The sequence below is a fragment of the Ochotona princeps genome, chromosome 5, assembly GCF_030435755.1.
Source record: "Ochotona princeps isolate mOchPri1 chromosome 5, mOchPri1.hap1, whole genome shotgun sequence".
Taxonomy (NCBI): domain Eukaryota; kingdom Metazoa; phylum Chordata; class Mammalia; order Lagomorpha; family Ochotonidae; genus Ochotona; species Ochotona princeps.
Window position 1 is genome coordinate 59,051,009 of NC_080836.1, and position 24,048 is coordinate 59,075,056.

Below are 24,048 nucleotides of genomic sequence, written 5' to 3' on the forward strand. Positions count from 1 at the left end.
AGAAAGAATTTCCCCACACATTTTGTAAACACCATTGATAAGAAATACGGATAAAAACTGTCTGCTGAGAATTCTGAGAAGGGTTAGGGGATGCTTGAGACTACACACTTTGATGACACTGGCACTGAGACAGCGATTCCTAAAAACATAAACAGTATTTATATTTAGGGAAAAATAATACTACATGAAACATATTTTGGCCACTCTGAAGGCTTCAGAGGAAATCTTCTTTGCTTGGGGTGTTTATATGTATATATAAATATATTTACCTTTGAAACACCCTTCTTTCTGCATGATATACTCTGATTTCTTTGGAATTCTAATTTTATTCTGGCATTGCCTCTGCTAAACAAGTGGACTTAAATCAAGAAGCATATGTTTTAATGTAGATTCATGAACTGGGGAGAGGTCCTATTCCTGCAGATGAAATCAGACTTCAAGCAAAGCACAGGCTGTCCACTTCAGAGCACTCTAATAATTAATTATAAGTTAATTTTTTGTCCTTTTGGTAGTAAATAAAAAGAAAAAATTCCTCCTATTTAAGGACCATATTAATTATGAGATCAAAACTCCTAGTTATTAAAAAATCAATCATTTCAAAAAATAAGATATTTTTGCCTTACACCTTATTACCTTTGGTAGAAATCAACATGGCTTTTGACATATGATTGAGATACTAAATAAAATTAGGTTTATAAACATCTAACTTACATTTGCTGTACCAAATTGAAGATGTTGTTGAGTAATCCATATCCTACTTCCTTTCCTTGAGCAGTACTTCTCCATTGTTCTTGAAGAGGAACAGTGCCAGACCTTGAGGGACAATATGAACAGCCAACAGGAGCTTCAGTGTGGAAACAGTACAAGGAGGAATCACTCTTGGATGGAAAGAGATTCAGGATCTTGGGAATAGCTCTGGCACCAAAGTATGGCCCCTAGGGAATCAAAACTTCCTGGGCATCATTTCCTTTATCTGTGAGATATATATTGTGCTCTTTAAAGTCTAAAAATTGTTTAGCTTAAAGTTTTGACAATAGATCTCTCTATTTTGCCATCAAGGACTTTTCTCTGAACTATGAAAACAATCTTTTCTGCAGTTTCTATATTGCACAGACCAAAATGGTATAGCATCTGAAATCTTGGAGTCATTTTCTTCTCTACTAAGTCTGATCTCTTGATCCTTCCCTATTAAAATGAGAGTTCTACATCTCCTAGGATGTTTAGAAGACTTTTCAGAAGATTGAAGCTTCTTTAGTTGTGATGTTTCTCCACTCAGTGAAACAAATAGACAAATTCAGTGTTTCTTTTAATGAACTTTCACTGTCTGATTGGTCTAAATTAATTACAGATTTATTGAGCATCTTCCCTTGTTATTTTGGTTTAGAGTTCTGTTATGGAGGTATTTACATAAAAATTGGAAAAACTGCCTTTAGATTTTTCATTTGGAAATGTTCAGAACAACTATTATTACAGACTAGGGCTTCCCCTTCTGTTTCAGTTACTGAAACAGGTCACCACAAAACCTAGTGGTCTTGAAGAGTGAGTCTTCAACCGTGCGGTTGATTAGACTTGATTCTGCAGTTCTTCAGCTCCATCTAGTGAAGGCTGAGGTTTCTTACCTGGTTGTGTTCAAGCAGGAACTCTGCTGGAGCTGGGCTCAGAAGTTCAAGGTTTCTCATGTGTTTGAAGCCTTACTGCTTTCTGTTGCCAGAGCATTGTTATGGGCTGATTCTGTTCCCCTAGAGTGCATCAGATGAATCACAACACTCCATGTGATAGTATCAGAATATTGTTTTTGAGTTGTAATTAGGTTGAGCTCTAATGGCTGGGAATTAGTGCCTTTGTAAACAAGACAGCAGAGAGCTTTCTCATTCTCCCTCTACCATGTGGGCAATCAACAGAAGATGACACTCTGAAACATAGAAAAGACCCCACTGTGGTCTGACCACACTGGCATTCTGATTTAGGTATTTCAGCCTCCAGACTTATAAATAACTAAATGCTGTTATAGAAGTCTCAATGAAGTAGATGTCTCAGTGCTTCTTCTTTTGTTCTTTTCCTCCAGCTCTTAGACAACTTGAAATTCCTTATAGCATGGCTAACTGTAAAAGATGTTACAGCTTCTTAAAGCCTGGACTCAGGTGGCACAACATAGCTTCTAGTACATTCTATTGATCAAATCAACATACAAATTTAGCCCACTGTCCAGAGGAGGAACAACAAATTCAACCTCTGAAATTCCAGAGAAGAGAAAAATTGATGATGGATCTCTTTGGGGATTACCTATGATAATCATATGGGTTTGTATCATATGGGTTTGTATCCTAATGTTTGATGATATGTTGAGACCAATGTTGATCAACAGGACCAGCAATCAAGGAAAAGTGGCATGGGCAGAAGATGGAGAGAGGATGAGTTGGGACACACACATCTCAGCATCCATCTGTCATGGAAATAGTTATAAGGTATCTTTAAAAAAAAATTCATGGACCTGAAAAGCAAGTTTATCTTGGAACAAAAATGTCAGGGTATCCATGCAAATGAGGGGTTTTGAAAAGTTCAAGAAAGTGTACATTATAAAAGAAATATTTATGGATCTCATTTTTTGTATCATAAAATTTATCTTTTAAGTCCATTTTTCTATGAGCCTTTTGAAATACGCTAACATTAAGAGCTTCAAAAAACAATAGATACTGATTTACTTTCAACTTCTAAATCCCCTTGGAGCTACTCTTGGGCCAAGTCTAACTTAGAACTATGCAGAGAGGGTGCGCTGGGGATATAGCTCTAGCTTTACTAAGTTGAAAATAGAATGGTGCAGCCTATCATTCTAGAGTACCCATATGGTTGATTTCTCCAGTTATTCAAGGTTCTTTTTATACCATTTAGTGGTATTATAGAGTTTTTTCAAGTGACTATTTTACTAGTTTTTTAAAATAGAAATTGTGGTATCATTTTTCTAGTTGCATATTCATGCATCTTGGAAATATTATGAAATTATAAAAAATATTTTTTGATAAAACCAGGATCTGTCAAGCAAGATGAGGGTTTGGTAAAGCCACAGAGCTATAAATTTGTGATTGTGGAATGTACAGACTGAAGAAACTATTATCAAAAATTATTTTTCTGGATAATATTTTGGCACATTATCCAAATAATCTGTAACAATCAGAAACTTTTATGCCTCTTATTGAATATTCTTGTTTATTATTTCAATTTTACAGTTTATAAAGATCTTTTCAAATAAGATCAGAGGGATACACTTAAGCGTGGTGACACTGGGGTGCTTTTTCATGTTCTCAGCTAATCTACCCAGATCAGCATCAACTGCTGTTGTATGGAGAGACCAGGCAATGCGGTGGCACTCACAGAGGTTTTCTTGCAAGTAGGTGCTCCAGCAAATAGAAATATTTCTAGATGTATGTGTTATTGCCTTTATGAATGACTTTTTCATGATCTTTATGGCTTATTATATGGTGCTTTTTAATATATAGATACATGACTAGGCATGGTATTGCAATATCTTCCATAGTGCATTTTCTAGGCAGTCAATTGCATAGTTTCATTTTCTTCTTTCCAAAATTTGTTATTCTTACATTATTCTAGGTCTAGATATTACTAGTTGGCATTGGCAAGCAGATTTTCTGTTGGAGATTCATATTTCATAACAGCCTATCTCAGAAACACACATATACAATTCTGTCAGAGTGAATGAGTATTGCTACCACTTAAGATTCTACACTTGGTGCTGACCTAATGCAATCTGCGAACCTAATCATCTACTTTTCTGACTAGCATCTTTCATTTCCTAGAGAAAGCTTTGTCCCAGAGTCCTACCCAATGTTCCTGAAATGGAAGTCAGTGAGACTTTGGTGTGATTGTGCTACTGAAAAGATTGGAGACCATGCTGCTGCTGACACTGGTGGTACACATTGTTTTAGAACAGAATGAGTCCTTGAACACTTACTTGTCACAGAAAAACATCAACTTGAAAAATATCCCGTCATTGTAAACAAGATGTAATAAGGTTTTGTGTAACCCTATTACATTGATCCTGGGCTTCCATTTTCTTGCTCCTCCTCATGTTCTGGAGAAAGTTTTGGTTTCAGCACAGTGTCACAGCTCCATGTAGCAGCTGAGGATATTTTGCAATATTAAACCAAGTATCTGGGAATGTCTTTTTATTGCTTTAGCATATGATTTCTTCTACTGAATACTTGTGCAACATTCTTCTAAATGTTTCAAAGGCTTCGATAGTAAAAACAGTGATATTGATGTTATCTGATTTGTTTCCTATTTCACTCAGTTCATTTAACAACTTACCTTAAGCCTATGTAGGGTAGGTAAATGGAGTTTTCCTTTTTGGATATTTTTAATTTTGAATTTTGAAATGTACATTCTCTTTTACTTATTATGTCCATGGCTACCGTTTCCATCTGAGTTTGAAGAGACTTTTTCTAGCTGCTGATTCATGTTTGTGATATTTCTGCAGTATGAAATCAGCTGTTTGTTTTCTCATAATGCTTGTAATTCAGCTTGTGTCTTTCATTTAAGAGTAGCTTTTCTTCATAGAAATGTATTCTCTAGATGAAATGTTTTCTCACAGATTTTTGGAAATATTCCTTCAAGAATATTTACTTTGTTCCTCATTTATTCATTAAGCTTTTTTGAATGCCTGTTGTGTGGTAGACATTGTTATTATTCTGGGCGTTGAGGGTATAACAGTGAACTAAAGGGATTTTTATTTTTAAAGAATTGTTTATCTATTTTAGGAGGTAGAAAGTGTGTGTGTGTGTGTGTGTGTGTGTATGTGTGTGTGTGTAGAGAGAGAGAAAGAGGGAACTTGCTCACTTATGAAAGCATACTCCTCTCTGCTGGTTTATACCTACAGATTTCTGTGGCTGTGGCAGTGTGAGAAACAAATCAGGAGTTGTACTGCACTACCCGTCTCCCACGTGAGTGGCAGGAGCCCAGTCACCTGAGCCTCCCTGTTGCCTCCAAAGGTCTGCATTGGCAGGAAGCTGGAGTCAGAGTGGGAATCAAATTTAAAGATGTGAAGCATCGTAAATGATGGACTTTATCATTACGAAAGAGATGCTTAAATTCCTGCCCTGAGGAGCCTGTGTTCTCTGGGAGAAAGAAACAAGACAAGCAATGACTATAGCTCTTTCAAGGGCTTCATGATCACTCCTAGGTTTAGTGACTTACTCGGAAAGCTCACAGGACTCAGCTACCTTCATAACTGGGGAAATGCATTCGGATTTAAAAGGAGAAAAGCTGAGAGGCTGAGTCTGGAGGAGGCCAAGCACACCCTCCGAGAACTTTGTCCTAGGACTTGCCAGGTGTGAGGGAGAGGGTAAATGGGATGTTTGAGATGTTAACCAGCACCTGCCTCTTCCGGCAGCAAAGAAATACAGCAACACAGCCTCTAGGACTTTTATTTCTTCCTTCCTGGGGGATCCCTCAATCCCTCAAGAGACTCAGTGGCTACAAGAGCTGGAGCTGAGCTGATCCAAAGCCAGGAACCAGGAGCTTCTTCCGGGTCTCCCATGCGGATGCAGGGTACTAAGGATTTGGGCCATGCTTGACTGCTTTTCCAGGCCACAAGCAAGGAGCTGGATTGGAATTGGGCCGCTGGAACACGAACTGGCACCCATATGAGATCCTGGTGCATGCAAGTGAGGACTTCAGTCATTAGGCTACTGCCTGGGGCCCCTACTAAAGTTTTTTTTTTTTTTTCAGATTTGTTTGTTTTTATTGGAAAGGCAGATGTACAGAGACAGAGAGGAAGATCCTCCGCCCGATGATTCACTCCCCAAGTGGCTGCAACGGCCGGTGTTGCGCCAATTCGAAGCCAGGAGCTTCTTCTAGGTCTCCCATGCGGGTGCAGGGTCCCAAGGCTTTGGGCCGTCCTGGATTGCTTTTCCAGGCCACGAGCAGGGAGCTGGATGGGAAGTGGAGCTGCCCGGATTAGAACTGGCGCCCATATGGGATCCTGGTGCTTTCAAGGCGAGGACCTTAACCACTATGCTATCGCGCTCGGCCCCCATACTAAAGATTTTTATGTGCTAGCTTTCCTTACCTAGATACATGTATTAGTGAGAATTACAACTGGTGCTGGTAGGATTGAGTTGCTTTTCATGGGAAATTAATGAAAATATAGAGAAGGCACAAATAAAGAGAAAGAACAATTTACATTTTAAAACAATTTGTTCTAATGGATTAAAGGATTTCTCATCTGGAGAATGGGATTATGAGCTCTTTATAGCTAGAGGACATCATGCAACACTTGGCTTAATTGTTGAGACAAAGGACATCTCTTTCTTTGTCTTGCTCATGTGGGGTCTTCCCTCCTTTTAATGACTCCCTATTTTTTCTCTGAGCTTGCTTCTAGTGGGTCTTTGCCTTGGAACCCAAAAGAATCCTCACACCAAGCTCCTGGGCAGGACTGGTGAAGCCAGATTGGCATTCCACTTGGCTAAGAAAGGTGGTGATTTTGAAAAAGGAGTGAGTTTTCAGATGTCTGTTTATTTTGTGTATTACTCTTGGGTTTGCCTCAAAGGCAGTGCCCTCTTTCTGTAACTGACTCTTACTATGTTTATTCCATTTTGGAATTTTTCTTTTTTTTTTTTTTTGTTACTGAAAATCTTACAAAATTTCTTAAATTTTATTTTTAGTGCTGTTTACATAATTGAAAAGGATACACACCCATGTGCGTCTCTGATTAGGGTGGGGATGCTAAAGGTATGGAGAAAAGTGGGTGGGACCAATGTTTCATTTTTTTTGTTCAGACCTGACTCTTGAAAGCACCACATTATCCATAATCTCTAAGTTGGGTGTATTACAAGAGGGCTACCGAGCTCTCTTGCAGGCAGTCCTGCAAGCCTTCATTTCGTTTAACCGGACCCTGCCATTCAGAAGTTGGGGAAGTCCAACTTCTCATCAGAGAACACCACAGGGAACAAAGCAAGCCCGGTGTATAGGGAAACAAGAGAATCTAGGGGAAAAAAATCCCCAAAGATCAGCAATAAGGCTGAGATTTGTTTAGTTATTTTTAGTTAGAAGGCAACTGAGAGACATCTGGATTAGGAGAAGGTGTTTCGGACTAGATTATGGAAACCTAAGAAAGTGCTTAATTTGTTTTTGAACAAAGAAGTAAGTCATAATTTCAGACTTTTTGGCTTAAATTTTACAAATTTGTTTTATGTATCTGAACTGTAGAGAGACACAGAGATAAGCAGGGATCGCCCATCTGCTGGTTCACTCCTCCAAAACTTGCAATAGCTAAAGTTGGCTAACATTGAAACAGGGAGGAAGGGACAAAATCTGGGTCTTCTGCATGGGAGACAAGGACACAATGACTGAAACTAACATGAACTGTTTCTAAGGATGTGCAATACCTGGAAGTTAGAATGGAGGGTAGAGGTGGGATTGGATCCAGGACTCTGACGCAGGTATCCCAGACTATAGCTTCACTGCTGTGCCAAATTCCAACCCCAGTGTTTGATATTTGTTTAGACACTTATTTATTTGACTGCTAATGGACAGAGAAGAGAGAGACAACTGGAAAGACACCCTCCACCTTCTGGTTCAGTCCCCAGATGATCACAACAATTAGAGCTGGGCCAGACTGAAGCCAGGAACTTCATCCATGCCTTTTACCGGGGTGGCAGGGACTCAAGTCCTGGAATCATCCTCTGCTTTTCCCAGGCAAACTAGCAGGGAATTGGATCGGAAGTTAAATACCAGGACTTGAACTGACATTCTTATGTGGGATAAGGCATCAGGAGTGGCAGCTTAATTTGCTATTCCAGAATACTGACCCCTAGTGCATAATTCATAAGTAATCCTCTGCAGTCTTAGGCTACACACCTTTTAAAGGCAGGGACCCTACACTAACCTTCAGCCTTAGTTCCCACCAAAGGCCTCTGCGGAGTCTGAGTGCATGTTTGGCCAATGACAAGCTCTTGTTAACCAATCTCATGGTCTCCAAAGTCTGAAATAATCCCTAGGTTCTGATTTGTTTTTCCACAAGAGGAGTTTCAAAATATACTGCTTGAAGATTGTTGCTCCTAGGTTAGCCTTTTAGCTACATCAATAATTAGCATGACACCATGATTTTAAAATGTGAAGTCCCTCACCTGAAATCCATGGAAATTAATATATCCCTTGCAAGGAAGTTATGACTATTAAATGAAATAATTCAAGGCTTTTGGCACTATTCTGGAATATTAAAATGTTAGTTTGCTTTTCTCCTTTCAACACGACAGTGTAAGAAAAAATACAGCATAATTTAAAGATGGAAATAAGAATGTAGAATTCAGAATGACTTTGAAAGCCTATTAAAGTCGATTATCCTTGCCTAGGTACTCATTTGTTTTTTGTTTGTTTGTTTATTTCATTAAATGTAGTCCAAATCAATCCAAGAATCAATTTAAATAAAACAGTTTAAATTAATTCTGGTACAAATAAAGCTAGTTTGCACATTATGTTATTATGGCATCCTGTTTTCTAGTTTAGTCATGGATCTTGAAAAAGTCTGTTGATCTGATCCAATGGGTTTTCTGAGAACTAACAGACTAGACTAGGATTTCAAGAACCAAGTGACTTTTGACTACTATTTTAGTTTTGTATTATTCCTAAAAGCTAAAGACACACACGCACACACACATATATATATATCACTGTTTAAGATAATTAAAAAGATGGTGACTATTCCTTAATAACTGCAAGACTGTCAGATTTTAATAGCAATGTAATGAATTTCTTTCAGCATTTATGTTGGAATCATGTTATTACAAACATTAAAGAAAAAAGAGAGGAAGGACAGAAAGAAGGATTGATGGAAGAAGGGAGGAAGGTAGGAAGGTAGGGAAGTAATATACAATAGTATATATGAAACACATGGAATCTCTTCTCTTTATATTGACAAAAGTTTTAAAGGAGAAGGTTTAGTAGAAGTGGAATATTAGAATCTCAGCTCTATGAACATTATTCAGCAACTTGACCTTGTATAAAAAGCAATGTGTCATGCAATATTAAATGCACAGGTTCTGCAGTAGGAACTTCCAATTTAACACTGACTATGTGTTTAACCTGTGGCTCAGAACCAATATCAAGCTCTCAGAGTTGGGAGAATAAGTGGGCTAAATGAAGCTTAAGATAGCCTGGTGTGTTTCGGACTCAATAGATATTTCTAATACCATGGTGCTGGGGGCAGCCTGGTCTGCTTGGCCATCTGACATACATTTGGAGTCATTTCAGGTACGAGTACTTCTGGTTCATGCTGCAGAGTATGTAGTCTATCTTTATAGCCCATTGGAGCAAGGATTCCCATTGACCTTTGCCTTCACCCATGAATCAATGCCATTAGAACCACCATGAAACACAAGTACTGGGATATCTACTCCTAACTCTGGAACCTTGCGTACTGAAGTGATGTTTCTGTAAGTCAGTACATTAACCATGGGATGAGGAGTTCTTTGAAAGAATTTCTGCTGCCTGTTTCCCAGGAAACACCACTCGTTTACATGCTTCCTAAAGGGACTTTATTAGGATGGTGAAGTAACATTTCCGTTTTCTTGGCACTCACTAATTGCTGCTGCTGTTTACATGGTGGTGTGATCCTTCAGCTGCTTCAAGCAGGAAGACAGCTTGCGTAGCCAGGGCCGGCACCAAGCATTTGTGTTTGCTACTCTGCCTCTACAGCTGTGCTGGCCCATAAACTTCTCGATTGAGAAATTTTCCAAGTGTTTCCTGAAATGGAATACTGTGCTTTTCCCCCCAAAGGCTGTGAGTTATAGTTCACATGGATGCTAAATTGTTTTAATTTTGACGTGTCATTATAAGATATTTTATTGTACCGCCTCAGTGAATTAGCATTTAAGACATGGGATTTTTTTAAAAGAAATACTGCCCCCAAGTGTTGCAATGTGGCATATTACTGAATGAAAGTAATTAAAGAAAATGCTTATAAATCCACACAAGTTTCAAAATCAGCAAGGGAGGGTAGGATGGGCAGTATCATTATGCTCCTAAAACTGGATATATTCAATTCATGAAATTTGTCCCTTTATATAAACAACAATTCTCAATTCTTTTTAAGCATGACAGATCTTAGATTATCAAGTAATGTATGATGTGTTGATGCATACATGTTTAACACATTAACAAGTGGTAATGGGAAAATACAGAGGCTATCTATCTCTGTCATCTGGCATTATAAAGAGCAGCATGTATGCCGTGTTTTAGAAAGCTGGTGAGTGATTTTGATGAAATTTCTTTTTTCCCCCATTTTAAATACAGGCTTACTTAAGACATTGAGTTTTCCACTCAGATGCTTTGCTTGTAAAGTGGGGTGGCATTTGCTTGCCCTCTGCACACATTCCATCTTCCAGTATTGAGAATGCCTAATGACTTACTACAGCAGCAGAACTTTAAATCTGCCACAGCATTTGCTACAGGGTTGTGGGACAATGGTACCTCTGCACTGTGATTGGCTTAATCTGCCTCCTCAGTGGTGGGCACTGAGAAAGTATGGCCAGATAGAGGGTCTTCCCCACCAGGGGAGTCCTGAGATGTTCTTTCTAGCATACCCCCTGCACTCTGGGACAGCTTCATCACGACAGGATTGTAGACTTGGTCCAGCATTTTATGCTGCTGATCAGATTCCTTTCTACTGCCTGGTTCCTATCCAGCCAGTTGATGGTTTCATTGCATTTTTTCAAGAATCCTCTGTCAATCTTCATCATTGGTCCTACCTTGAAGTTTTTCATCTTCAGCAGTTGCTTTCATGTTGAATGCGCAAGATTCAAGGGACTTCCTAAGAGACACCTGTCCCTCTGCTTCTTATCTTCAGCTTCATACTCCTTGGCTTCCTGGACCATACGCTCAATGTCTTTTTTGCTCAAATGATATGTGTTTTTGGTGATGGCATTGTTATCCATCGCAGAGGCAATGAGGCTGCAATGAGATCAATATCAAAAGTCACTGCAATATGAGGAACACCAAACACGGTGCAGGAAACTTACCAAGCAGATTGCTACCCTTTGTCACAGCATATTCACCAGCATAAACCTGGATGGGCATTCCAGGCTGGTTCTCAGAATAGGTGGTGGTGAAGGTCCGAGTTGGCTTGTAGGGAGGGTAGTTAGGTGCTTGAGGAGGACAGTCATGACGCCACTAGCAGTTTCAATACCAAGGAAAAGATGAGTGAGATTCAACAGCAATATGTCTTGAACATTGTCAGATTTGTCTTCAGATAGAGTGACGGCCTAGACAGCTGCACCATGGGCAACAGCACTTACTCAGTTCTTCACTGCTAAGGAAGTTTTGAAGAATCATCTGAATTTTGGAGATTCTAGTAGAACCAGCCAACAGAACATTATCATGAGCCTGTGACCTATCTAACTTGGCATCTTGAAGGATTTTCTCTGTGGAGTTCAGGGTGTCACGGAAAAAGTCAGCATTCAACTGTTCAAATCAAGCACCAGTGATGGAGGCAAAGTTGAATCCTTCATTGTGAGAATCTATCTCAATGCTCACCTGAGTGTTAGCCAAGAAGGTACGTTTAACTCATTCACAAAGTGTTGTGTAGATATCTGACAATTTTCTTGTTATCACTCATGTTCTTATGCTCGCGTTTGAACTCAGCAACAAAATGACTGACTGTTCGATTGTCAAAATCTCTACCCAAGTGGGTCTCTCCAGCTGTGGATTCAACCTCAAACATTCTGTCTTCAATTTTGAGGATTGACACATCAAAAGTGCCACCTCCCAGGTAAAAAAATCAGCATTTTTCTTTCAGCACCAAGCTTTTGGTTTAAACCTTGAGCAAATAGCAGCAGTAGTTGAACATTGTTAATTCCTAGTGCATTGAGACCAGTAATGGTGCTTGTGTTTGGTTGCCTGGCGCTGAAAGTCATTAAAGTAAGCAGGCACTGCGATCACAGAATCGGCAATAGCGATTCCAAGGTAGGCGTCTGTGATTTCCTTCATCGCTCTGTGTTATGGAACAACGTTACATTTCTATTCAAGTCATTTAGTAAATATAATTTGTGGGTTAGTCAGCACGGTGAATCAGAGCCAAAAACACAGGAAAAGTAAGCGAGCTGCTTGATTTCTGGAATTAGACTTACATTTGATAGTCTATGGAAATGATTTGGCCCAAAGAAATCACTCAGAGGAATAATTATCTACAAAATAGATTAAAATGGTGTACAAGCCAAATATTATAGTGACAAGGGGCTTTTGTTTGTTTAACTTGAAAATAAGTTAATAAATTCCCAGGATTAAAATTTTAAATGATATTAGGCAAGAATTAAAAAGGGAAGGATATTTTCTTTTTTCCATTTTCTTCCAAAGAAGTCAGGGTTGCTATTGTGATATACATATTTCTTATCCATATTCTATCCATCTACACAGTTTTGCAAGTTTGTGGAGAAATGGATAGTTCTTGTGGTCACATATGGAATGCTTTTATAAGTACTCTGTTCACTGTTTTTCCACTTAAAAATATTGGCGATCTTTCTGTAGAAATACATATGGCTTTTTTCTTCCATTGTTTTTAGCGGTTGCAAAGCAGCTCAGGTAAGCATTGCTCCAGCTTGTTTCTTGCATTATTGGTAGTCCTTTGAGATGTTTCTTATTTTTCAACGTTGCAGGTGATGCAGAAATAATTTATTTCTATACGACCTTATAGCACATGTATGATAGTTAGGTATCCAAGACAGATGCCTAAAATTGGAATGGCCGTATCAAAATGAATGCATATTTTTAACTTTGATAGACACTGTTAAATGTGATTCCAAAAAGCCATTATGATTTTATGCTGTGACGCAGTATGCAGCATGCGATCTATCCCTTAAAGCCCTCATTTAAGCTAAATCTTAGTAACAGTTCTTGAAAATAATTGGGGGAGAAATTTTCCTTTGTTAGAGTTTCAATTTATATCTTCCTGATTACTAATGAGATCAGAAATGTTAACATCTTTTTGCTTTGTTTCCTTCTGAAAATTGTTGTTTATGTCTTAGTTTCTTTATCTTTGGATTTTTTTGATCCTTTGTTTCTTGCTTTGAAGAAGTTACCTTTATTTGGACGATTTTAAGTTTTATGTACTTTGCATTTTATAAATGAATTCTTTTCTTTGAGGATTTGATTTTTTCCAATTTGTATGATAGTTTTTTGGACAGAGTTTTACTGTTTTTGTATACAGATGTGTTAATCATTCTCTTTACTGAAGTTATGCCTATGTATTTCATAGAAAGGTTCTTCCTGTTCTATGATTTTAAAATTATCCACCAAATTATTTATACTTTATGGCTTCATTTGATCTTCCTCTCAATTGTTTATTAAATCTTTATTGGTATAAATTATTTATTACTATTTATTAATATAATTATTAAATATTTATAAAATTGTTTATTAATATATTCTCCTTACTAATTCAAAGATCATACTATTGGTTAAAGATTACTGTATTTTTATACTTTGCTGGCCAAATTTTATTCTTTCATGATATTTGTTTTGAACACTCAATAGCTATTTTCCTTTTTGTACTTTAATTTAAAAATCAGATTATATAACTTAAAAACATGCTCTTGAAAGTGATTTTGGTAGATTGTTACACTAATTTGGGGAAACTCTACATATCCATTCTCAAAATGTTGAGGGAGCAGGATTTGGTCTAGTAATTAAAATGTCCCCGTTCCATATCTAAGTGTCTAGGTTAGGTTATAGCTCCAGCTGTTGACATTGATGCTTGTTACAGTAAACAGTGGGAGGCAGTGGTAAAAGCTCAAACAAGGGGTCCTTGCCTGTCATTTGGGAGATTGTATTTCTGGCTCCTGGTTTTGGCCTGCCTTGGCCATTGTGGCTGTTCTAGTAGTGTACCACTACATGGGTACTCTGTCTCTCTCCCTGTCTGTCTCTGTTTTGTTTGTTTGTTTGGTTTTTGTTTTTTTCTTTTTGTCTCTGCACACACACACACACACACACACATATCTCCTCACCTGTCTAATAAAATCTTTAACATTGCTGAGGGTTTCCATCCAGGATTTTTGTATGTAATTTTTATCTTTCTTTTTCTATTGTTGGCGAAATTGAATATTCATTAGTAAAGCAAAAATCAGATATCTACTTAACATCATGATCAAAAAACAAGTTTCAGATGGAGAAAAAAGGTAAATATGAAAGTGACATGATCTGTCTTTATACTTATGTCACATTCGCTTTCATGTGTGCTATCATTTTTATTCTTGGTGGGATCTATTTTCTATTTTGTGATTGATCATTTCCAGCACATTAAAAACCCAATAATGTTTGTATTAGCCCCCTACGGAAGATTTTCATTAGTTCTAATTATTTCTTGGCTGAATCAGTTATTTCCTCCATAAACAGTGATGTTATCACTTCCTCATCGTGTTTCTTTTTTTCCTTATCCCGTTAGGAAGTCTCAGTGCAGACCATAAAATGGTGTTGCCAACTGATGCTCACGCTTTGTGCTTCATTTTAAGAGGCAAGCATATAGTAGTTGTAATTAAATTGCAAGCTTCTAATACATATACTCCATTGCACTAAGGGTTTTTTATTTATATTTTACAAAGAATTGTGTTTATCCTTTTCTTGATGTCTGATTATACTTTTAACATTTAATATAATACTTTAATGAATTACATTAAGGAATTTGCTAAACAGAACTACCTTAACATTTCAGAGATAAAACTCAGCTAATCAAAAGAGATTTTTTTAAAACATTCTTCACTTGTACATTCTGTTTGGCAATAATTGCTGTTTTTCAGCTAACCTTAACTTAGCATGGTATAGGGATTCACTGTTCCCATTCTGTGATACTTGGTCTCTAAGTAAGCACTAGCCAACTCCTTCTCTTTCTTCTCTTATTCCCCCCTTTTTTCCTGTTGTTGTTAAAGATTTATTTTTTAGTGGAAAAGCAGATTAGATTTATGGAGAGAAAATTTACTCCCCAAATGGCCATGACAGCTGGAGCTGAGAGGATCCAAAGCCAGGAGCCAGGAGCTTCTTCCCGGTCTCCCATGTGGGTGCATTGTGCCAAGCCTTTGGGCCGTCCTTCACTGCTTTCCTACGCCACGAGCAGGGAGCTGGATGGGAAACGGAGCAGCTGGGACAGGAACCAGTGCCCATATGGGATCCTGGATCCACTGAGCCATTGCACTGGGCCCTCTTCTTTCTTTTCTACCTGCTGCTTTCCCCAATCTCAAACTTTCTCATTTATTTCTAATATGATGTTCTGTGCTGTGCTTGCCACATCATAGGTGCTCAAGGACTAACTGTTGAATAATGAACTTGAAACACAATTCTTTTAAATTTGCCTTTTCCATATTAATATTTTTGCTAGTACTTAGCAATATTACAAATAAATGCAGATCATAACTGTGCCATGTACACACTATACTCTGTTTATCTGAAAACAATAATAAAAGTTTTAGATACAACAATGGGATAATTTACCTGAGACCTCAGGGTGAATTAGTCATGGTGCTAAGTTTCAGCCTGGGCAACATGACTGCTAATTTATTTCCAAAGTAGTGTGCATATTTCCCTACCAAGAGCCTGGATATTAGGCAAGTGTCACTGTCTGTTGTCTGTCAGCCATTATCCCTTCATTTTGTTCTTAACACCAATGCTCTATCCACTCCACCCTTGAGAAATGAGATGAAGACTGTAACTATACAATCTAAGTTGCAATAGAAATTTAAACACATCATTGCTAACTTTTTCACATTTGAATGTTTAATATATAAAGGTAAAAATTGTATACTTGTGCCATTTATATATTTGCAGATTACCTATGGAGATTACATTAGGGAAGTTTGGATTTCATTATTAAAAAAGCATTGCAGTAAGACCTACAGAAAAAGAAATTCATTGGCCATGTACTCAAAAGCTCTTTTATACAAGCTGGTTTACATCTGGCAAAAGATGAGAGGTCTGATTGAAAAGCAGTCAGATGAGAGCAGTATGCACTTCATAATACTGCATAATCTGATAAGCCCTTCCCGGCTTACCCCCATTGCGACAGTGGACAGGAACGCTGGGCTGGGATAAGAAGAGCTGTAATTTATTCTATTGCCAAGGAGAAATTCATGCTGCAGCTATAGTTTACAAGATTTGATAAGATGCAACACCTTTGTTAAAACAATAAAATCTCAACATATACATGCATGTATGAACAATCTCTTCTTTCCTCACATCAATTAACAAACTGTTTATTTAGTTTTCATATAATTCTAACTAGTGAAACATTTTCCTGTGGAAATAATAGTGGAAGCCATTTTTCTCCCCAGAATATTTATAACAATTGACCAAAAGAAATCTCTTAGTTGTAAAACTGAACTTTGTCCTTCACATCCAGCTCCTCATTTTGTTTCACCCAAAAATACAGACACAGGTGTGAATTTTCTTGTCTGTCTCACTCACTCATGCATGTACTTATATACATGTACACACATACACATACGAATCAGGATTTCCACTCCTCTTCTTCCCTCCTGTGGCTTATTTGTCCTCGATATTTGTTTAGGTCCCTTCCAGCCCGTGGTTTGTTGTTCACGACTCGTACTTGGCTACACTTGATAACACATGCCCCCATGAATATGTATTTCCTTTCTATGTAGCTTCTTTTTGGAGGTATGGTTTTACAGGCTACCAGCAAAGTAGGACAGTTGTGACTACTTAATGATATCACTCAACATGCGATGCTGTTAGTCTTTGAGTGTAGCCATTCTAGTGAGTGCACCACAGTCTCCAATTTTTAGTTTGTATTTTGCTAATGACTAATCAGTCTCTCTAATATCTTCCTCATTAAGTCTCCTGTTTTTTAAAGATTCATTTATTTTTACATTGCAAAGTCAGATATACAGAGAGGAGGAGAGACAGAGAGGATGATCTTCTGTCCAATGATTCACACCCCAAGTGACCACAATAGCTGGTGCTGTGCCAACCCAAAGCCAGGAGCCAGGAACTTCCTCGAGATCTCCCATGTGGGTGCAGAGTTTCAAGCACTTGAGCCATCCTCAACTGCTTTCCCTGGCCACAAGCAGGGAGCTGGATGGGAAGTGGAGCTGCCGGGATTAGAACCGGAGCCCATGTGGGATCCCGGCGCGTTCAAGGTGAAGACTTTAGCTGCTAGGCCACCATGCTGGGCCCTGAGTCTCCTATTGTTAGTTTAGACAATCTTCATACCATATTATTCATCCTTAACCAGATGCATGTATTTTAAATATTTTCTACGTCTGTGACTAGTCTGCTGATTTTATTAAAGCATTTAGGGCTGAACTTAAAATTTTAATTATGGTGAAATATAGTTTATCATTGTTTTATTTTATATGTGCTTTCATTGTCAAAATCTTCATCAAAAACAAAGTCATAGGCAATATAGAATATTTTTGTTTAAAATTCTTATTATTGAGAGGTTATAAGATGGTGGCATAGGGTACAGACACATTTGATATGATGGAGAATCTTTATACAGGGTGAAGTGCAAGAAGCAGATTACAGGAAAAAAAATAGGGATCAGGCAGTAAGCAGGGGTTACCTGGAGACGCCCCTGGACACAGGGAAGTGGCGGCGGCAGAGCAGTGTTGCCTTGGACAGAAAAACCCACCAGCGGTCTGTGAGCAGCAAGTCAGACTCCAGCAATCCTGGCTCCTGTGATCTGTTTCCAGCGTCTGCCAGACATTCAACAGTGGTCTCAGCTTGGCTCTTGTGACACCAGGTGGGAACCTGGGTCTGTGTGGGGAGCTCAGGAGGTGAGTGCAGCCTGGAATCTGCCAGTTGAGCTGGGTGACCTGGGCCAGACACAGGAGGAGAAAGAGACTCAGGGCACCATCTTGTGTGGAGAGGCAGAGCGTGGAGTTGATGGAGCGGCCCAGAGGAGGTTCGTTTCTGGCTGATCATACAGAACTGATCCAGTGGGAAGGGTAGCACCAGCTTCGCTCCCTGCAGGGTCTTTGTGATCCCTGGAGCTGAAAGCCAGCAGCCCCAGTTCTCCAGCAGCATCCTGCCTGGCACCATCTCACGTAGCAGGGCAGCAAGTGTGGATTTCAAGCGAAGGTTCAGGGAAGTGGCGCTTGTTACTAGCTAATTGCACTGAGTTGAGCCCACAAAAAAGCAGGGCCATCCTTGCAGCCTACAGGGTCTGGTGGTCCCTGGAGCTGACGGCCGACAACCCCCTGATCTTTGTTGGTGCCCCTATTGGCGCCAACTTGGACAGTGAGGCAAGAGCTCTGAACATCGATAAACTGCAAGAGGAGGAGTGGTAAACTGTGCATGCACTAATTCAGTAGTGCTCAGATATCAGTGTCATGGGAGCAGGCACTGTTACACTGAAGGGAGGACAGCTGAGCTGCCCAAGAACTAAGCTGGGAACGAAACCACCTCCATCTTAGAGCACTGCACAGGCTGTGCAGAAAAAACAGCCCTGGCAAGGCACGCCACCAACTCCATCCAGAATAACTCCAGGAGGCACTCAGACTTATCGGCCAGCAGGGGGCGACAAGATCAGTGCTGCCTACAAAATCAGTGCCGCGACAAAGCAATTATTCAGGACAATTGTGTTTTCCAAATCCGGGGCACTGATTGAGCATAAAAATCAACTTGTATAGGTGAGGTGGTCACAGAAGGTGGCTGGGAGCTAGCATTTACTTTTAACATATTGGTTACTCATTACTATGTCAATTAATTCCATAATGATGTAAATTTTTGCTGATGGTATGTTGGAGCTTTCAATTGACTGGGATGATACTCTGCGGGCTCTGTCTTCAGACCAGAGAGGGTATACCTAAGAAGCCGTTGAACTTGACTGGACAATAAGATGCTGGACTCTATGTTTGGTATACGCTTGCAATGGGGAAATCTGAACTGAACTTGAGCTGTGGTTATGCAACAAGGTGGAGGAATCCACCATGGTGGGAGGGTTTGGGGAGGGGTGGGGAGAACCCAAGTATCTATGTAACTGTGTCACATAATACAATGTAATTAATGAAGTTAAATAATAAATAATTAAAAAAATCAACTTGTAGACTTGTAGGTAATACATCTTAGAGAAGAGTCCATCAACCAGAATGGCAACCACAAAAGGTAAAAGAAAAGACAAAGGCACTATGAATGTTACTGAAGACTCTCCAGCAAAGGAGCAAAAGCTCCGCCCACCCTCAGAGTTAACTGAGGAAGACATCAAGAAAGTGGGGGACACAGAAATCAGAAAACTCACTATAAAGCTTCTGATCAACAATGAGAAACACATACAAGAGTTTGAAGAATTTAAGGGATGTGTTACACAAGAAATAGCAGCAATGAATCAAATCAAGGTTGATATATCAGAAATTAAGAACACAGTAGAGCAAATTAAAAGTACAGTGGAGAGTCTCAAAAATAGAATGAATGAGGCAGAAGAAAGAATTTCAGAATTGGAAGATATTTCCTGTCATCCTGAAGAAACAAACAAAAAGCTGGAAGCAGAGCTGGGTCAAAGTAAAAAAAGTATCCAAGAATTAAAAGATATGATTAAAAGGCCCAACATAAGTTATGGGAGTTCTAGAAGGTGCAGAAAGAGAAGTTGGGCTTAAAGGTGTAGTCAATGAAATAATAAATTAAAATTAAAAAAATAAACTAATGTGTTGGGCCGGAGTTCTTTTTTTTTTTTTAATAGAAAGTGCAGTAGTATTTGTCTTGCTTGATGATATTCCTGTGATGATAAAAAAAAAATAAAAAAGGAATATTGGGCCCGGCGCAGTGGCCTAGCGGCTAAATTCCTCGCCTTGAAAGCGCCAGGATCCCATATGGGTTCTGGTTCTAATCCCGGCAGCTCCACTTCCCATCCAGCTCCCTGCTTGTGGCCTGGGAAAGCAGTTGAGGATGGCTCAAGTGCTTGGGACTCTGCACCCGCGTAGGAGATCTCGAGGAAGTTCCTGGCTCCTGGCTTTGGATTGGCGCAGCACCAGCTGTTGTGGTCACTTGGGGAGTGAATCATTGGACGGAAGATCATCCTCTTTATCTCTCCTCCTCTCTGTATATCTGACTTTCCAAGAAAATAGATACATCTTTAAAAAAAAAAAAAGAAAAAAATGGAGTATTTACATAAGCAGATTTATGAAATAAGAGAAAGGTAGATCAGGAATCTTCCCACAGAAAATCTCAGGATGTTCTAGATAAGCAGTAATCATTATTAGAAAAACTTGTAAGGCCCTGCAGTATGCATATAGCCTCATCCCTGATGCTCATGGAATTTCAGGAGATTTGTTGGAAAATTTGGATCTTGGCCATGAAAGTGGGCCACATATCCTATTTGCTTGATTGATGAAGGAGACTAATTAGAAAGTCAATTACAGAAGGCAAAGGGAACCCTGAAAGAAAAACCACAGGGTGGGTCAGACTTCATGAGGCCCTTAAAAGAAAACTATTTAAGGAGATGTGGAGCAGCTTATCTTGAATATCTCCTGCCCCTAACTTCATTTTGTTCTTCTGCAAAGCCTTTATGCATCCTAAGGAGTAGGCTGTGTGACAAAAAGAGAGGATGATATTTTGAGAGCGCCTCTGGAAGAACCTGAACAATGGAAAAGAAGGGTTGGAAGGAGGCTAGCTGATGGGCTGCATGAAGCATTAGCAGCAGTGGAGATGCAACAGTGGCCGAGGGCACACGTGTGACCAAGTTAGGGTCTAGGTCTTATCGAGCTTCCTGTACAGTTTGCTAGGGCTGCCAAAACAAATATCACAGACTGGGTTGCTTAAATGCCAGGAGCTTATGTTTTCATAGTTCTGGGAGTCCAATGTGCCAGATCAAGGTATTGGAAAATCTCCTTCTCAAGTTTCTCTCCTTTGTTTGTGAGTAGCGATCTTTCCTTTACTTCTTTATGTGGCTTTCCTCTGTGTTTGTTCATGTCCTATACTCTTACAACAAGCAAATCAGATACAGGATTAGAGCCTACTCATATGACTATGTTTTACCTTCATGACCTCCCTAAAGGTCCCAACTCCAAATAAAGTCACATTCTGAAGCGTTGGAGATAAGCACTTGAGCAAATGAATTTTCAGCCCACAGCAACGAGGTTTATGTTACATTGGCAACCTTATTAAATTGCCAGAAATTTAGACTGGCAGTGATGATTAGCAGTAGGAACAGGAACAGTTTTACAATGGAAACTCCTGGCCTTTAGGTCTCCCTTCGGTTCTTCTGTAAAGGCGTAAGAGGGGAACTAAAGTTCTACCACTTGGCAGATGGGGTGATGATTTGATCATTTTCAGGCAAGCTATGAAAAGAACCTTTTTTTTTCTAAAAAGTTTTTTTTTAATTTTGAAAATTTGTCTTTATTTATTTTGCTTCAAAGTGAGCATTACAGAGACAGACAGGGAGAGGAAGAGACTATTGTGGTCTTTTGGGGGAAGACAGGGAGAGAGAGAGAGAGATCTTCCATGCACTGATTCACTCCCCAGATGGCAATTATGGCCAGCGCTGGGCTGGTCTGAAGCTGGGAACCAGCAGCTTCTTTCAAGTCTCCCACGTGGGTGCAGGGGCCCAGAGGCTTGAGCCATCCTCTGCTGCTTTCTTAGGCTGTAAGCAGGGAGATGGATTTGAAGCAGAGCAGCTGGGGCTTGAACCAATACCCAAATGAATGTCAGCAGTACAAGTGGAGGACTAGCTTGCTACACCACTGTGCTGGTTGCTGAAAATAACTTACTTATGATCCACAATGAAAGGGCCTAGGATTATTTAGGCCATATGTAACTTCCATTTATAAAATTTTATAAATAATTCATAATATAATGTCTTAGAATAAGTGTGCAGAATGTCAATGAAATGGAAAAATCCAAATGATTTGAACTTTACTATTTGCATCGGGTCTAGGTTAGAAAGGGCCTTAGGACATATTTTATGCAGACTTCTTATACATGATTTTCTTCTAAGAAGTTTGTGTGAGAGGAAGAACATGTACACTCAGTATTAAACAGATAAACTCACTGGATCTATAAGAAGTTAGAATGACCTGTCTTTTGTCATAATACCAGGAAACAAAAGAACTGAGACTCAGAATAAAATGTTTTAAAGCAACAAAACATAAACATATAAGTAAAATAGCAAGGCACAAGGGAAAACAATCACAAACAACTGCAGATTACTGTGTAGCTGAATGTAGCCATTTAACAAAATGTCGGCAATACAGATGAAATTTAATACACACACTTTTTCATGAAATCGCTGTGCTGATGCTGTTTGGTATACGGCCCAAGATACCTTCTTCTTCCATTTCCTTCTCGAATCAGTAGCATTTATATAGTTTTGAGAGTTAGCTTTGGCCTGTTCTGTTTGTGTGTTTTATTATTTATTGCTGATTTTTCACATCACTTTGAAGGAGCTGGTAGGTGGTGCCTTATAAATAAGGTGAGAGTTGGCTAACTGCTACGTGCAGCGATGACTGGCAGGGACAATTATTTCGACAGGACTCTTTGTTGTGATGGATCTGGAGAAAGGTCTTTATTCCTAAAAGCTGAAGAATGTGGTGTAGATGGATGAATGTCTTAGGGATTTGCTAACCTGGTTCTTAAAAAGCAGCTTCAGAGGGAATGCTGAAATGGCTGAGGAAACTGGCTCAAATGATGAAATAAAGGGTATAGCATCTGGAAGGAAGCTTTGTTGCATTTCACTTGTTATGACAAAGCAGCAGAATGACATAAAAATACAGAAAGTTAAGAAAAGACTCTTTACATCTTTAAATCTTTAAATATTCATATACTTAAATATTCATAGAAAAGGCATCAACAGTTTTATTTATCTGCTTGATAAATACTTCTATCACATTTACTATGTGCCAGGACTCTTTGTAAACAATGGGCAACTCTGTGAGCCAGGAACTATTACCTCTACTCTTTACAAGTGATGGTACTGAGGGTCTTATCCCAGGCCACACTTAGCATTGAGTGTTCCCAAAATCAAATGAAAGAACATGTGTAGAGTTATGGTAATTCTTAAGCGAAAAGACTGATGATTTACCCACTAATACTATATTCCCATCTGGAAAATTGTAAAGCTAGTCTTTGAGAAGATTATGTCCTATATTTAAAATATTGTGAGGTCTCATGGTATAAACATCTAATGAATGTTAATAAACTACAGACAGAGAAAAAGAGAGAGTGTGAGAGAGGAGTTGCAGGTGGGAATAAGAGAGAGAATGATGGACATGTCAGTATTACTGGCAATTTCTCCCTCATCATCATTCCTCTGACCTGGTTTTGTTCTAGAGAGAGTGTCCCAAACAAGCTGTTAGTTATCTGCTGCTGCACATCTTACTTTGCTTGTATCATCCCAATGTTCAAAGATACAATATTTTCTTTTCTCATGGGTCCTAAAGCACAGTCAATATATTCATCTAGTGCTCAGTTGAAAAAGAGCAATTTGTTCCAATGCTACAGAAGAAACAAACTTTATTAGATTTAGAGAAAGTAGGTTAATTTCCAAAGTTTCACCATTTTTAAGAATTTTTAAAGATAACTTGGGCAAAACATTGTTTTTCTATGTTCAGTGTTTCACACGAGCCTTACCTTTGTTGCTTAATCTTCACATAAGCGAGTTGGATTGTACAAGGTACATGAACAAATATATTCAAGGAGACCTGAAATGTCCGCATGACTTTTCTTGTACCAGGTGAGACTAGTCCATACACTCGAATCCATGTGCTTCTTCCTGTCCCTTCAGTTTTATTTTGTCTAAAGAGTGCCAAACTCTCTAACCATCAGTGTGTTGGACAACACTTTGGAAAGTACAGTGACTGGAGAGCTTAAGTGTTGAGCCCTGTACTGCCATGATTTTCCAGGGTCAAAGCTATGTTTTGGGGCCTGGCATGATGACTTGACTGACTAATTCTCCCCCTTCAAGTGCCAGGATTCCATATGGATGCTGGTTTCTATCCCAGCATTTCTTCCCATCTAGCTCCCTGCATGTAGTCTGGGAAAGCAGTCGAGTATGACCGAAAGCCTTGGGTCCCTGTACCCACATGGGAGACCTGAAAGAAGCTCCTG

The 24,048-nt window shown here is 39.1% G+C and overlaps 1 pseudogene; it reads right to left on the minus strand.

The window, feature by feature from the left end:
* Positions 1–10,500: 10,500 nt before the first annotated feature.
* On the minus strand, positions 10,501–11,997 carry LOC101530900 (heat shock cognate 71 kDa protein-like; annotated as a pseudogene).
* Positions 11,998–24,048: the final 12,051 nt, after the last annotated feature.